The sequence below is a fragment of the Elephantulus edwardii genome, unplaced genomic scaffold, assembly GCF_000299155.1.
Source record: "Elephantulus edwardii isolate Elephantulus edwardi_28Jun2011 unplaced genomic scaffold, EleEdw1.0 scaffold00158, whole genome shotgun sequence".
NCBI lineage: Eukaryota > Metazoa > Chordata > Mammalia > Macroscelidea > Macroscelididae > Elephantulus > Elephantulus edwardii.
The window spans coordinates 6,361,391-6,367,921 of NW_006399908.1; the positions used below are offsets into that span (position 1 = coordinate 6,361,391).

Below are 6,531 nucleotides of genomic sequence, written 5' to 3' on the forward strand. Positions count from 1 at the left end.
GAGGGACTGATAGTTGGAAAGTACAGACTTAGTAACAGAAACAAGCCTGGAAATCAAATGGTAGGATTCTGGAAAACTGTTTATTAATTGCAAATGCCCTTTAAAACAAACACACATAACAACAAACCCCCCCCCAAAAAAAGCCCACAAATAATTGGCTAATACGTGAATCAGAATGACTATATCCGTGAAAATAATCATTGGAGAAGCTCAGTATCAGCAGTCAAAACCAAGGCTAGGTGCCAACTGTGGAAGAGACTATCAATTACTCGTGTTCAAGTTCAAGTTGAAACTAAACATGAAAACAAGTTCACAAGAGCCAAAATATGACCTTGAGTCTGTCACACCTGAATTTAGAAATCATTTCAAGAATAGGTTTGAGGCATTGAGTATTAGTGACCAAAGATCAAATGACTTGTGAGATGATATCAAATATATTATCCATGAGGAAAACAAAATGGCATTAAAAGGGGAGAAAAAAAAATACCAAAATGAATGCCAGAATAGGCTTTAAAGATTGCACTAGAGCAGCAAGAAATAAAACAAAAGGAAGAATTGCCAAAGTAACAGAGACTAAAATAACATTTCAAAGGGTAATGTAAAAGGTCAAAGTAAAGTTTTATCAAGGTATGTGCAAAGAACTAGAACTAGAAAACAAAAGAGAAGAATGCTGGCATTTTTTGTTCTGAAAGAACTGAGAAACAAATTACTATTGAGTTTTAAGGCTAAACGATTCCATGGGCAAAATCCTGTTTGATCCACGAAGTATCAAAAAATGATGAGATGTGTATTGATATCCAAAGAGGGAAGGTGAGAGGACAATAGGGCTGTGGAAGCGGGAGAGGGGGAATAATGGTATACTAGAATATACTGAGTCTCTATACCAAAAAGAATAGATTGACACAATCATTTCAGGAGATAGCAAATGATTGAGATTCAAAGGTGATAAAAGAAAGAAGCTCAAGCTATATTGAAGGCATTAGAAAAAATTAAGACCCAAGGAATAGATTAGAAACCAAATAATATTTTTCAATTAATGGATGCAACCCTAGATGTATTCACCAAGCTATGGTAGGAAATTTGGAGGGCAGTAATTAACGAGCTGAAAGAGATCCAAATTTGTTCCCTTTCTTAAAAAAAAAAAGTGATAAAATGTGGAAATTATCAAACAACAGAAGGATGGGCAATCTCCTCCCATGAAGTTAACTGTCTCTGAAAACCCACCAGAAGGTAAGCTATAGGTTGGTTCTGACTCCATGGTATACAACAACAACATTAATATAATATGCAAGTAAAATCGTGCTGAAGAAATGCCAAAAATTCTGGCTGGATATAGAAGTTTAGGCACAAAAGATATTGTTGTTGGTGTCAGATGGGACTTGACTGAATACAGAGAAAACCAGCAGGATTTCTATTTATGTTTTACAGAATATCAAAGGCTTCCAACAATATGGCTCGTAATGTTTTGCCCATGAAATGCCCCTCAAAAGAATAATCCTCACGTTTGGAAATACAAATAAGCACTTTATTCCAGAGTATCCACTAGCAGAGGCTTTCTCCCTCAGTAGGAAGGTGGCGAGGGAAAAAAGCCCCAAGTCCCCCCATCATTGCTTTTATGGTTTTCCTGGGTGCTTCTGTCAGGGTGGGGAGATTGAGATCATGGCTGGTGGGTCAGGGATCAGTCATGTGGGTCGGCTTTTGATGGGCTGGCTACTTTGCCCGCCTTTACTCTTTTTTTGTGTCACATAGACACGAGTTAATTCTTTACTTTGCAAGGACAGATAAAACTATACCTGGGGCATTTATGGTTGCCTTAAGCTAAGAATTTTTATGGCCCACTTCTACTTCTGGTATTAATGGGGGTTTATAAAAAGTGGGGTTTATGCTGTCACTTCACATAACAAATTGTTGACATTGAGAAGCATAAAAATTCCAGCACAGTTCATCATGCTCGTGAAAAATCTTTATTAAGGCCAAGAAGTTGGTGTTCAAACAGAACAAGGGACTACTGCATAGCTTAAAATTAGGAAACGTGTGTGTCAGGTCTTTACCTATTCTCCATACCTATTCAAACTGTACACAAAACAAACTATTCAAGAAACTCTGCTATATGAAGAAGAGTGTGGCATCAGCAATAGATGAAGGCTTGTCAACAACCTGCACGTTGCACATGGCACAACTTTGCTAGCTAAAATTGAAGGGGACTTGAAACACTTACTTCAAAGGATCAAATGCAACATGGTTCAATATGGGTTACATCTCAACATAAAGAAATGAGAAAAACCTCAACAGATAGAAATTTTCAAAGATTTCATCTTGCTTGGATCCACAATCAGCACCTTTGGCACCAGCAGCCAAGAAATCAAAACTGCTGTCTAGAAACTTGTCAAAGTGTCAAAGAGCAATACTGTCAGTTTCATGACTAAATTACACATGGTCCAAACCATGATCTTTTAAATTACTTTCTATACAGCTAAAAGTTGGGCAATGAATAAGGATTATAGAAGAATCAATGTCTTCAGGTTATAGTGTTGGAGAGGAGTGCAGAATATCTTTTTGACTGCCAAAGGACAACCAAATATGTCTTGGGAAAAATGTCGCCAGAGTTCTCTTTGAAGGAAAAGCTAGTGAAGTTTTATCTCACATACTTTAGGGTTGTTAAGAGACCAGTCCTTTGAAAAGGACATTATGCTTGAAAAGGTGGAGGGTCAAACAAAGGAGAGGATGACTCCCAATAGATAGATTGACATGGTGACTTCAGCAGTGGGCTCTAGTGTGTCAGAAATAGGGATAGCACAGGATCAGGCAGGATCTACATTTTTCTGTAGAGACACAAAATTGTTTCAGTTCTTTTTCTTCTGATTTTATTCACATCCTCAGCTAGTTCATGTGTATTTAATTTTGGTCCATATGACCAAAATTGGCAGGGGAAAAAATGTGGCCATCATTCAATTTAATGTATTCTTTATTTTAAAAATATTTTTAAATAGTGCAATCAATATTAATAATTAGACAAATTCATCGTGGACTAAAATTAATGTAGACAACAATTATGAATGAACTGTGGTTTACACATGGTAATACAAGCTAAGTTACTGAAAGGCTTTAGTTCATTTTGGATTTGGTAAGCAAGGATATATCATTTCTTTTATTACCTCTCCTTGTGATTAACAAGTAAAGAATGATGACATTTAAATCCATGCATAATACTGCTATTATTTTTTAAACACATTTTTGGGTTTTTTTTGCATTTTTTTATTATTAATTTTAATGAAAATTTACAGAGACTTTGGATTCCCATTAATTCATTGTTGCACTTTTGTCCCCTCCCAACCCTCCCCCCCAGTATACTCTTCTCTTTGAAATGTAAAGGAAAGATTCTTTCTTGTTTTACAATCCCTTCCCCCAGGTCCACTCCACCATGTAGCCTTCGCTCTAGACTCCTGTCATGACAATAATACCTAATCACATATCCCTTTTTAAACAGTTTTCTCCCCCATCTGTTTCAATGCAGTATACATTATTGAACCCATCTTTCTCAGTCTCCCCACAACCCCGATGTCAGTCATGTTTTACAACAGTGGCACTGTATTTGTCCTTTTGTAACTGAGATATTTCATTCAGCATAATGTCTTCCAGGGTCACCCATTTTGAATAATATTTCATGAGTTCCTTGTTTTCCAGTGCAGTGTAGCATTCCATTGTGTGAATATACCAGAGCTTCTCTATGTATTCATTTGTTGATGGGAACTTAGGTTGTTTCCAACTCCTTGATAACCATGGGTGTGCATATATCTGCTTGGGTGGCAGTTATGGTCTCTTCGGGGTATATTTCCAGTAGTGGAATTGCTGGGTCAACTTGTATCTCTATTAGCAAATTTTTGAGAAAGTACCACATCGCCTTACACACTGGTTGCACCATTTTACACTTCCACCTGTTGGTGGAAGTGACTAAGGGTTCCAGTTTCTCCACAACCTCACCAGCATTTGATGTTTGCTGTTCGGTTAAATTTTCTTAATCTTACTGGAGTGAGATGATATCTCATAGTTGTTTTGATTTGCATCTCTCTTAGACCTTGGAATTTTGAACATTTTTGTGTTATATTGGTTTGTGCATAAAGTGTGTATACTTGCATAAAGTGTTGTGCTTCACACTAGCTCTTTAACTTCAAAAAAAATAAAACTTTAAATCAATTTAAAATATTTTATTTTTAAAAAATATTCTTTCCTCATAGGTACTTTTCTTTTTAGTTCTAGAAAAGAAATACCCAATTGGAGATATAAAATCTAGACGCCAAGCTCACCTCTGCTCCTTCCATTGTGACATTGCTAGCTTCTAATTAATTAATATTATATACCATAACATATGACATTTTGTCCACGGTTCCACTGAATATGTCAATTGTCCATTCAATATGTCAAGTTATATCATTGGGTCAGATAGTCCATGACACAGGTTTCTATTCCAAGTATACTGAGTTTAGTAATTTGAATTTAAAAAGTATACATAGAATCATGAACTGCTAGGAGAACAAACAGGTTCATCCTGGAGAGAATGAAATCAGGCTGCTCCTTGGAGGCAAGGATTCTGAAGCTACATCTGACCTACTTTGGACATGTTACAAGGAGAGACCAATCCTTGGAGAGGGATGCCATGCTTGGGAGGGTAGAGGAACAGCGCAGAAGAGGAAGACCCTCGATGAGATGGATTTATTCTGGGGTAATGGGGGTAGGTGTGTCAGAGACAATGAGATTAGCACAGAATAAAGTAAGATTAAGGCTCTTGTACATAGAGGGTCACAGGTGACTCAATGGCACAAAACGACAACAATCTATGTAATGTGGCCTAGTGGCAAGAAGCTGTGCTGTAATCCAGAAGGCATGGGGAGCCCACCAGTTGCTTCACCGGAATAGGGTGGACAATTTCCTCTCCAATGGCATGAACTGCCTCTTGAAAACCTGCTAAAGGGTCAACTTTGGGCCAGTTCCAAATCTATGATGCACAACCACAACAACATGCAAAGCATAAAAACACTGAGAAATCCGTAACATTTAGAAGTCAGAAAGAATTGAATTAATCTGGAGAAGAGAATAGTAAATATTCAGTGAGGAGGATTGCTTCGGATGTGGGAACAAATTGTTTTCTTAGTCAAGGAGTGAAAAAAGCAGCTTCTGGCATCACTTTTCTGGTTTCTACTCCAGCATGAGGAGGCTCCAGGTGGTCTGAACAATTTAACTGAAAACATGGATATCAGACCAAATAATACAATTTGTGTCAACAATAAGAATAACAAAATTAAAAAAGGATTGAAGAGGTCTTTATAGGCCTTATTTTCTCAGTTTGGCCATGTGGTAGATATTGTGGCTTTAAATACCATGAAGATGAGAGTGAGGGGACAGGCTTTTGTTATATTTAAAGAGCTGGGCTCTCAGTCTCATTTTTGGGGTATACTTCAAGCAATGGAATAGCTGAGTCATATGGAATTTCTATGTTCAGCTTTTTGAGGAAGCACCATACTGTCTTTCAGTGTGGTTGTACCATTGTACAATCCCACAACAATGTAAACGAGTTTCTATCTCACCACATCCTCTCCAACACTTATTACTTGCTGTCCTGTTAAACTTTGTCACTGCTACTGGAGTGAGATGGTATCTCATTGTGGTTTCTATTTGCATCTCTCTTATTGTCAGTGACTTGGATCATTTCTTCATTGTGTTTGCTGGCCATTTGAATATCTTTTTTTTTATTTTTTTTTCCATTTGAATATCTTATACACCAATGTTCATAGCAGCATTATTCACCATCGCTAGACCGTGGAAACAGTTCAGATGTCTAACCACAAACAAATGGACTGAGAAATTGTGGTACATTCACACAATGGAATACTACCACAACACATAGGAGCAGTCATTTTGTAAATTATTACCTAACTTGGGAGGGACTGGAGACATTATGGTAAGTGAACTAACTCAGTCCCCCAAGGACAAATACTGTATGAAACCATTATTAAAGAATGACTATGAGGATCCAAGGTCAGGGAAGGGTGAAAATAGACGGGGGTGGGGTGGGGGGTGGTAGAGTGTTAATCATAGGGTTGCACAATTTGATGGGTGGGTGAGATGAAGGAAATGGGAAGGATCTGTTGTGAAAAACCATGTATTCAAACTTTGTAAATAAATCAGAGTAATATTATAAGAAAAGAACTGGGCTCATCAACAAACACTTTGGGACAGTTACAAGTTTTACCGTTTTAAAGAAAACCAGTGTGAATTCAGTATGCAAAAGTGGGTTCTAATGTAATTTCTAAAATGTAACTTTTTCTGACAAAGGGGGTGGAAAGAGAAAAAAAAACAGAAAAAAAAAACACCAAAAGACAAGATTGCAGCACACCCAAACATGAAACCTGGTCAGGGAACACCAAATTGAACTACTGTTGTTGTTGTTGTTGTTATTATGTGCTGTCGAGTCATTTGCGACTCATAGCGACCCTATGTACAATAGCCCTAAACCCCACTCTATCCTGTTCCAAT

The 6,531-nt window shown here is 37.4% G+C and overlaps 1 pseudogene; it reads left to right on the plus strand.

Moving 5' to 3' along the window:
* The first annotated feature begins 5,244 nt into the window (after window positions 1-5,244).
* LOC102852548 overlaps window positions 5,245-6,531 on the plus strand; it is a 2,218-nt pseudogene continuing 931 nt past the window's right edge.